At 33.2% G+C, this 11,117-nt stretch overlaps 1 protein-coding gene across 1 annotated transcript in view; it reads right to left on the reverse strand.

The window, feature by feature from the left end:
* The window catches only part of LOC140438580 (uncharacterized), a 239,032-nt gene extending 232,171 nt beyond the window's left edge, over positions 1–6,861 (reverse strand). Inside the window, exon 1 of the mRNA XM_072528243.1 lies at positions 6,685–6,861. The gene's annotated coding sequence lies outside the window, so the exon portion shown is untranslated. The remainder of the gene's footprint in view (positions 1–6,684) is intronic.
* Between the last annotated feature and the right edge of the window lie 4,256 nt (positions 6,862–11,117).

The raw sequence follows: 11,117 nt of genomic DNA on the forward strand, positions 1-11,117 counted from the left end.
GTTGTAAAAGAGGGTCCAGTTGCCGATACGAGCATACAGTTCCGGTTCCAGTCCCGACAAGGTTCCAGGAGGAACCATCTTTTAAGAGGGGGGCAATGTTACGATAATTATCCTGGCCTAAAATAACCGTATTATATTATGACTAATGCTGTTCTGTTTTAGATTATACGAGACCTTTCGAATAGCTGGCATAAACTCCAAGTAATAAAAAAACTGGTTCCATTCGAATCTTCCGGAATTAGGCCTGTCCATTCGAGGCGAAACCAGGTCAATTGAGGTCAAAATCCATGGGATTCTAGAGCAGCTGTTTTCGTATAAATATGAGGGAACTTTTATTTTGAAAACAGTTAGTTAATTCGGACGACGCGCTCGCGATAAAATGTTACGTTCGCTTTTTAATAAATTATGTATATTTAGTGATAAATAAACTTATATAAATTATCGTGCCTTTTAATAAATTAAAGTAGGAACAATATAATAAATTAGTAAAGACATTATAAATTAAAGACATAACAATTAACAAATTCACAACATTATTAATTTCAAAATTTCACCTTGTATATTCATTCATTGTGTTATTCATTATATACTCTACATGATATAGTTCGTTGAAATCTGGTTGTTAAGAATCTTTTAAAAACATAAAAATATACAGGATGTTTCATTAAAAATAAGGATTATGGACTATGCCAGACTTGCGTGGATCACGCTGTATATTCAAATTTATATTTAACAAGCGCACATTTAAATTTAAAAATTAAGGTGTCCCAGAGTTTTTTATTATTTTCTGTAATAAGGACACAAACAATTTTATTCCATAAGTGGTTTCCACACTGTATATTGAACCAATGGTTGTGATTTGAGAAGTACGTATTACTTTTGTTCAGAGCCAGATTAAACATTATACAGGAGAGAGGGTGCAGCCTGGCGCAGTCCGTTATTTGTTTTAAAAGATTCAGACAGTTCCCCTGAATTCGTACTCTAGATTCAACTTTTTCAAGAGTTAGTTTTGTTAAATTTACTAACTGATTTTACCTACGACCACTTGTTATAGAAAACGACGTTGTATACCTGGGTGCGCTTGTTAAACCGGTGTATTTGTTATTGGACAAATAATTATCTAAACAATTTTTTTAAAATAACGTTATTTTCTACCTATTTTCATTTTTTTTTTTTAAATAAATTTCTCAAACAAATTCAATCTTCGACGTGGACTTTTAAGTTGCTTTCATAAATTACCACTGATAAAAATGTAAAAAATTAAGGATTCGAATAATGTGGTTATCTAAATTATAGTTTGCTAAACGCATCGTAAATGCGTCTGTTTTAACAGCTAGCTTACTGTAAATTACAGCATATTACCTATTAAAATGTACGGAGAGCTATTAAAATGTAGTGAACCGATATTATTTTGATTTTTTTTTATTAGTAAACGACATATTTGATCTGCACCTCGTACAATTAGTAGATCAGGTTACGTTTATCCGTCACCTTCCCCAATTTCTTACCGTACTATAGTTTTGTAGATGTTTACATGCATTAGTTGAAGCATGTTAAAGTAATTAATGTGTTGTAGACTCGCGAAAAAATGTATTGTTTTTTGGGCTTTCTGCTATGGATGGGCTTAGACAAAAAATCAAATATCAGAGATTATTGGAAACATTCTGAAATTTATTGGTCTGAAGCGGCAAAGCGAACGTCTCGAAACCGCTTTAAAAATATTCTAAGAATGTGGCATTTCGCTAACAATGAACAATGCGAAGAAGAACATCGACTCAGCAAAATTCGATTCCTGGTTGACTCACTAAATAACAAGTTCAAGCAAGTTATCCTTCCTGACAAAAATGTCTGTATAAACGAAACAATGGTACTCTTTCGAGGGCGCTTAATTTTTCGACAATATGTCAAAGGAAAACGGCATAAATTCGGAATTTAGCTTTTCAAACGATGTCTCCCTGGAGGGTATACTTACCATTCTAAAATATATTGCGGAACAGAAAAATCAAATGCTATGCTGGTATCCACTAAGATTGTTTTTGAACTTATAGGTGGGTGTCTTGATAAAGGCATGACTCTGTATACCGATAACTGGTATACCAGCACCGAGTTTGCATAAAAATTACTTGAAAGAAAAACGGAGTTCCAAAAGAAATCTTGTCAACGAAATTCAAACAAGGCGAAACTATAGACAGAGAGAAAGATGGCATACTTTTATTCCAGTGGAAAGATAAAAGGGACGTGTTGATGCTCACAACAAAACATGATGTTTCGCTAGTTGAAGTTCTAGTCAGAATAAATAAATTTAAACCCAAGGCAAGTTGTTGATTATAACAAAACAAAAACGTTTATTGATTTATATAACCAGATGTCGTCATATTGAACTTCTCTAAGACGAATTCTTAAACGGTACCGTAAGTTGTAGTAGAATTGCTTACTGGACCTTGTATCGTAAATGCTGGTTATTTATTCAATAAAAACAATAACAAGAAGCTTTATGTTTCAAAATATTTGCTCTTTGAATAAAGAAAATCCTTTAGACTTTCAACTGCAACGTCGACTAAAACACAGATTGATCCCAACTGGAAAAAAGGACGCTGTACTACATGCTACAAAAAATATAAGGATGCCAATGGGCGCTCAAACGCAACAAAAAATTCAAGGCAAATTAAAACTTGTGAGGAACATTTTTTGTGTCTGGAATGCTTTTTTGACAATCATATTTGTAATAGAAAATTATGTTTTTTTTTAAATTTTTTTCTTTATTTTATTATGTAAATTTTTTAACCTTTTTTGCTTGTTCGTAAAACTTTTGTAATAAATAGCTTATATTTACTTAATTTTTGTCATTTGAATAAACAAGGTTGCCGTGTTACTATATGCGATAAATAGTATAAAGCGTTATAGCTAACAAAATCGTAATAAAAAATGTAAACTTTTTGATTTCCTACTGCTAAGTATATTTTTATGCAGCCTCCGGCCACGTCTATTACTTACCCATATGAAAGACAAAGACAAAGGTATTGCGCTCTTTGCGCGATTTTGACTCTCACCTGTGTATACTTTTGGATATACACGGCGGTCAAATTGTTAAGGATTATTGTAAAGGCATGATAGTACATAGTAAAACAGATTATAATAATTATAGTATGTTTACTATAATTATAGATTGTAGTATGGTTGTTAACCTTCGTTTCGACTCCTACTTGGAAAAAAGTTAGTATTTAAGCATACCTAAGCGTTAAAATATTAAGCGTACATTGATAGTTAATGTTTTATATTTTTTATTTCATTTTACAAGAGCTACAATAATTTGGATCAATAAATTAATATTTACTTTTATCTTCCTAGTTTTAATTTGGTATTTCAAAACAGTCGGCATTAATTAAATTTACCGTAAGACTAGAACTTCGTAAAATTTCAGCTGACAGGTTTAGATCATCACAGCTGCTAGTTTGCCTTGATCTTATATCTTTTTACTACTGAAAGATTGGCGTTTGAATTTGTCATGACAGTTTTGTCTCATTTGATAAAAGAAAACTAAGTAAAACAGTCTGCTGATGTAGACAAAATTTTTAAAAATTATAAGATGGCCTGTGAAAATTTGTAGAAATTGTTTTAGTTATTGAAATGTCTCAGAATAATATATTTAATGGAGTTCATATTTCTTTACAATTAGGATATAGAATGACTTTCGCATGCTAGATTCTTCTTTTTTATGTATTATTCGTCCAGAAAACACATAAGAGTTTCATTAAACCTAGAGTTTTAAATATCAGACCTCTATTATACCATTTTTATTCATTATTCTTCTTATTTTGGCCGTAATTTATTGCTGTATATTTTTATCTTTTTATATAGTTGTTTACTGAATCTTCGGAACACAAAAAGAAATATGGAGACTGATCAGAGGATAAAGAACGAACTAATAAAAACGAAACACAATCAGAAGGAAACATGGGTAGACTACTTTCGATCCCTATTCGCTAAAGGTGACGATAATGAACCACCAACACCAGAGGTGACGACAAACGAAGAAATAAATATTGAGGAGGAAGAGGTAAAAGAAGCAAGGAAATTAAAGAATAGAAAATCACCAGGAGAGGACAGAATATCGAACGAACTCCTAAAGTACGGAGGACCAGATCTGATCAAACAACTATCAAAACTAATCCAAAAAATAATAGAACAAAACAGAATTTCTCAAGAATGGAGATCAAGCATTCTAATATCTCTCTTCAAAAAGGAAGACAAATCGGATCCGGATAATTACATAGGAATCAATTTATTAAACACAACACTAAAATTAGCAACCAAAGTAATAACAAATAATCTGAATGAAATTATAATACTAACAGAAGAACAACAAGGTTTTAGGTCGGGAAGATCATGGACTGACGACGCTATATTTATAATGAGGCAAGTGCAAGAGAAATCATTAGAATACAACAAACCGGAATATTTATGTTTCGTGGACCTTGAGAAGGCATTTGACCTGTTTAAATTAAAGGAAATGATCCACTTATTGTACGCAAGAGAGATACCTCTAGGAATAATCAAAACGATCTAAAATATCTACCAAAACAGTCCTCTATTGTTCAACCTGATTATGGATGAAATAGTAAAGAAAATAAGAACTAAAAAAGGATACCAAATGAAAAAAAAACAACTTAAAATAATCTGCTATGCAGACGACGCAATACTATTCTCTCAAAGTGAAGATGATTTACAACGTATGCTGCACCAATATAATATAACCGCCAGAAAATTTAACATTTTTTCCAAAAAAGGCAAAATGCATGGTTATAAGAGCAAATTTACTAAGATGTAAATTGGAGCTGGAAGGTCAGATAATTGAACAAGTGATGGAGTTTAAATATCTAGTCATAACATTATCTAGCTCGAAACTGAAGTGGAAGATAGTCAAGAAGTCAATAGAGTAAACAGAGCCGCAGGTTGCCTGAATGAAACAATATGGAGAAATAAAAATATCGGGAAGAAACAACAGGCAGAATTTACAAACAGCCATCAGACCTATAATGACATACGCGGCAGAAACACCACCTAACACAGAGAGGACAAAAAGGATGTTAGAAACAGCAGAGATAAAAACACTTAAAAAAATTGTTCTGAAGCTTATTTTCTTGTGGCATTTTAAAGTAATTACTATTTAAATGGGAATAACCCACAATTAAAGGTTAAAATACGTTTATTTACGTTTCAATTTCCACTTCGGAAATCGTTCTTAAAATCCAAACATTAGTAAATTAAACATATTTTGTTTTTTTGTTACTTAGAGAAAAATTCTTCGAATAATTTAATTTTATCTGACTCATCTATATTGACAATTCAGACGTACATTATACATTTTAAAGTAGACGACTTTAAAATGATATTGCCAATATTGTTGAGTTGCGCTCCTGGGACGACTTTACTTATAAGATAGCTCATTCGATTACATGAAATCAACTTTAACTTGAGAATATCCGGCAGAAAAGATCGTAGCATGTAATTCGTCTTTAAAAAGACAAATACATGCCATGATGAAAGTAAAATTCTCCTGTTAGTGATTCCATAGTAAATTATGAGGGAAAAACCAGGAAAAAAACCTCATAATACTATCCCGAGATGGTAAGTATTTGGTCGTGCATTTAGTTTACCTTCAATAAACATCAAATTCTGATTTTATGTGTTTGTTATTTAAAAAACATAAATGATGTATCCTCTATATCTTACTGACCTACCAATATTGGTATTTTCTTTTTAATAACTTCCTCTTTTAATATGGGTAACCAGATCCTACTACATTCTGCCGAGGAATTTGCGACACAATTGGTCTCATTTAGCATAATTAGAGCCGCTTCTTTGTTGAGATTGAGATCTGTTTTGTCTAAAACCAAACCTAACAATGAATAAGAAAGGACAAAGAATTGCATTTATAAAATACCTTGTGAATGCGATCAGTTTTATTTAGGTGAAACATCAAGGCCATTAAATGTTAGAATAAGTGAACATCAATCTTATATTAAAAATAGAGAATTTGATAGATCTCAAATATGTAAACACGCATGGGATAATGAACATAAGGTTCAATGGAATGATTCAAATATAGTCCTAAAAGAAACGGATGGTAAAAAGAGAAAAATCAAACGATAGCGATAATAGTGATACCGATTTAAATCTAGACGATAGTTAAGTTTAATTTTAATATAAAAGTATTACTTATATGTATTTTTTTTTACTTTGTGGGGTTGCTGTAATTTTGATAAAATGTATCAGTATATAAGTCCGACCCTGTATACAACTATACCTAGAAAATTAAATCCGAAATATCTTGTATCGAACAGTATATTACTAATTATATGGTACAGAAAAATCTGCAAAAGAATACAAAAATAACAATACATAAAGGAATGCTTTTATAAGTATGTAAAATGTACGACGAATAATGACAATTCAGTACATTGTCCCACTTATATGTAATAAATAGAGAGCATTGTACTTAATTAAATGTAGAGCATAAAATATGTTAAAAATATAAAAATATCGAGTTACTAAATAATTATTTCAGAAGAAAATGGGACAGCTTGTATAGACCAAGAAAATTAAAGAAAAATAAATATTTATGTAAACTTTTCATTTGCCATGTATTTATTTAGATTCGTCTGAAAAGAACATCCAACTTACTTCCGATGTCCCACAGGTCCAATAGAACGAACCTTCACTTAAAAAAACACCATTCGACGTACTTTCGTTTTTCGCGTACCTAAAAAATACATCCAAAGTTTTTCCTACATTTCGCGTCGCGCGCGACCTCCTGTTGCACTCCCGCGAACGCGGCAGCCCTTAAGGACAGGATGAGGCGGCTGAAAGTGCCAAACTAAAGTTTGGAAAGCTCCAAAAGGCGATTAAAGCTCCTCCAACGGATTCCCACGTGGCGAGCATGATGGCGGCGCATCTCGCAAAGCTCTCCCACGCGACTCACTGAGCTTTCGAAATGATGCCGGAAAGTCAAACCATTTTGGGAGGCCGAATTGGAAGGTCGGTTTACTCGAATTTTATTAGGTGTTGTTTGTGGTCATCCTTTTTTTAATTACCACATCCCCTTGAGTTATTTATGTTATTGGTCGGGTTTATAATTAGGACAATAATCAAGAGAGTCATAGTTTGGTGACTGCTTTACGAATAATACAGAATATTGACAGAAAATAATATTGTGCTTAAGGTTATTGAGAAAATAGCATTACATTTGCATCCTGTATCCACGGGTAATACATTCCGCGTAATATTTACCACGGTAAGTTTCTAAGAAAGCCTATTATCCATTTAGGAAAGATATTTTTTACTGGTTAGGATCTAAAAAGACCTGTTTCAGATAATAATAACGTTAGCAAACAAATATCTTGCCGTAGCGGATAATACATTCGGTCATTTCTTCGGAATTTTCGCAGAATTAACTTGTTGTTCAGTCCAATTTGATTATTTTAAAGAGATGGTATCTAAGTGAGCAATCCCCACTATCAACATAGTAGGATAGCTTGCCGTTTTGCTTGCCTTTGATCTGGAACATTTTCCCATTTTCTTATTTAACATTCTCCATTATTCGTATCTTTGGTACATCGCAGAATGACTCTCATTAAATAAAAGGAGTATTAGCTCCTTCTTCAAGAAGACCATCAGCAATATCTTCTTATTTTTATGCAGGCATGACTCTATCTCTTTTTCAATGTGCATCCAGTAAGTTGTCGTTCCATCATTTTCGTGGTCTTCCTACTGATCGTATTCCTATTGGGGAACCGTATCTTGCCGTCTTTACTACTCTATTTGTTGTCATTCGGCTTATATGATCGTTGCATTCAACTCTTCTATTTCTTATCCAGTTCTTGATATTCTCCACCTTGCACCTACGTCATATATCTGTACTTCTAGCTCTGTCCCATAGTGTTTTCATCTCTGCTGTTTCTAACATCCTTTTTGTCCTTTCTGTGTCAGGTCGTGTTTCTACCGCGTATGTCATTATTGGTCTGATGACTGTTTTGTAAATTCTGTCTTTCATTTCCTTCCCGATGTTTTTATTTCTCCATATTCTTTCATTCAGGCAACCTGCGGCTCTGTTTGCTCTATTCACTTAATCTTTCACTTCTGTTTAGAGCTCTGAATAGCTAGATAATGTGATGCCTAGTTATTTAAACTCCATCACTTGTTTTATTATTTGACCTTCCAGCTCAAATTTACATCTTAATAAATTTGCTGCTATAACCATACATTTTATCTTTTTTGGGGAAATTAACATTTTCTAATTTGAGAGAGTAGTATTGCGTCGTCTGCATAACACAACTCTTTTAGATAAAAATGGAAATACTATGATAACGACTGACGAAAAGCTAAAACGATGGAAAGAAATATGGAAGAGCTCTTGGACGACGAAACAGGAAACCTACAAGACATATCTTTCGAGGACAGAGAAACAAGTATAGAAATTACAAAGGAAGAAATATTGCATGCACTAAAGAACACCAGAAACGGAAAAAGCCCGGGGCCAGATCAACTACCTATTGATATCCTTAAAATAATAGAAAATGAGTATTTGGATGTCGACTTAAAGCTCTTTAATGAAATTTATCAGTGAGGTGACATACCCACCCAATGAATGGTTGACCTCAACATTTATTTATCTTCCAAAAAAGAAAAATGCTAGAGAATGCACCGATCACCGCACCATAAGCCAGATGTCTCACACACTTAAAATGTTTTTAAAGATCATCCATAAACGCATTTACCAAATACTTGATATGGATATTGAAGAAACCCAATTTAGATTCCGTAGAAACGTAGGTACCCGAGAAGCTCTCTTTAAATTCAACGTTTTCATCAAGAGATACTTACATGTGAACCAAGATATATATGTCTGTTTCATAGATTACAAGAAGGCTTTCGATAAAGTCCGCCACAAAGAGCTAATGGACGTCCTCAAAGCAAAACAATTTCAATAAAATGACCTTCGAATTATAACAAATCTATATTATAAACAGCAGACACACATACGCATTAATGAACATACATCAGAAGAGTTCGAAATTAAAAAAGTAGTGCGACAAGGGTGTGTATTGTCACCACTACTATTCAATGCATACTCTGAAGAAATTATGAAAACAGCTCTTGAGGGAGAAACAGTAGGAATAAAGGTCAATGGAACACCAACTAACAACATTAGATATGCGGACGATACTATCATAATAGCAGACAACCCCCAAGACCTCCAAAAGCTAATAAACAAGATAGTTGAGTATGGAGAAGAATATGGATTATCAATAAACATCAAGAAAACTAAATTTATGAGGATATCAAAAACCCAAAATAATGATGGAAGCCTGACAATTAACGAAAAAACTTTGGAACAAGTTGAAAACTACAATTATCTTGGCACAATAATTAATCAAACAAACGATTACTCCAAAGAAATCAAAGTTCGAATAGAGAAAGCACGAACAAACTTCAATAAAATGAGAAAGGTACTTTATGCAAGAGAACTGGAATTAGACTTGAGAGTTAGGCTGGCAAGGTGTTGTATTTTCTCGACTCTGCTTTACAGCATGGAAGCATGGACACTTAACGCGTCGACTACTAAAAAGCTAAAAAGCAAAAAATTAGAGGCATTTGAACTGTGGATGTATCGCAGAATCCTGAGAATATCATGGACCGAGAGAGTCACAAATGTCGAGGTCTTGAGAAGAATGAATAAAGAAAAGGAAGTCATATTTACGATCAAAAAACGAAAACTGCAATACTTGGGACACATTACAAGAGGCGAAAGATATGAACTGCTTCGAATAATTATGCAAGGGAAAATAGCAGGAAAAAGGTCCATAGGAAGAAGACGAAACTCCTGGCTAAAGAATCTACGGGAATGGTATAGCTGTAGCAGCAACGAATTGTTTCGGTCAGCAGTTTCGAAAATACGTATAGCCCTGATGATCGCCAACCTTCGGAACGAAGATGGCACTTGAAGAAGAAGACTAAAAAGCTAGAAGCATTTGAACTGTGGGTGTATAGAAGAATCCTGAAGATATCATGGACCGAGCATGTAACAAACAATGAAGTCATGCGAAGAGTCAACGGAATAATGGAAATATTGGAAACGTAAAGAAGAAGATAACAAATTATTTTAAGTTGTTTTTCTCCCATTTGATGACCCAGCGAATCTCCCTATTTTATCCCATTTACCAGCTTGGCAAGCTTAGCTTCAATAGAGTAAGTTAGTTCTTCTTCTACTGTTACTTTTATTGTGTTGTTTTGGTACATATTTTTTATCGTTTTGATTACTCGTAGAGGTATCTCTCTTATGTACAATGACTTGATCATGGATAACGTCCTTTAATTTGACTATTTTAATCTCACTAATTCAACAGACCCAGCAATCTCATTACCACTAATTCCCTTATGTTGTAGCATCGCCAGCAAAGTTAGTTTGTAGTGTTCTATCAGTATATTAATGGACTGTTCACAGTTCTAAATTGTTACCTACTCATACGTTCTAAACTTCAGAAGCTTCAATGTAGCTTGACTGTCTGAAAAAATAGAAATTTTGGCTGAATTAGGGCTAGACACTCTTCGACTTTTATCTGTTATGCTAAAGATAATTTAATGGATTGCGTTGTTCAAACCCTTAAACTCTCTAAATGTCCAGTAGGGTCGTCGGAATTTAGATGCCTGTTAGCCTAAAAGCCCTTTCTAGAGCGATCCGCCTTATATGTATATGCAAAGGAGGAAGAAGGTTCAGCATTACTTCTAAGGTTGCAGAGGACCTTGATCGGAATATCGCATAATATTATACTTTGACTCTAATGTATTTTTTAATGGCATCTACACTTTTGCCTTAAAGTAAATAGCCTTACCCAGGTTTATTAAGGAAGCCAAGCTTTTCATCAGATACCTGTCTCCACAATTGTTTGGTTTATTTTATTATAGTGAGTTTATTTTATAATTTATTCATTTATACTTTATTGGTTGATCTCTTTCATCTCTACAATTTATTTATTTTATACCATCTTCTAATTTTGAAATTACTTTCATGAAAAATTGTGTTATTAACCAATCAATTTTTACCATACGGGTCTTAA

The sequence above is a fragment of the Diabrotica undecimpunctata genome, chromosome 4, assembly GCF_040954645.1.
Source record: "Diabrotica undecimpunctata isolate CICGRU chromosome 4, icDiaUnde3, whole genome shotgun sequence".
Lineage (NCBI taxonomy): Eukaryota > Metazoa > Arthropoda > Insecta > Coleoptera > Chrysomelidae > Diabrotica > Diabrotica undecimpunctata.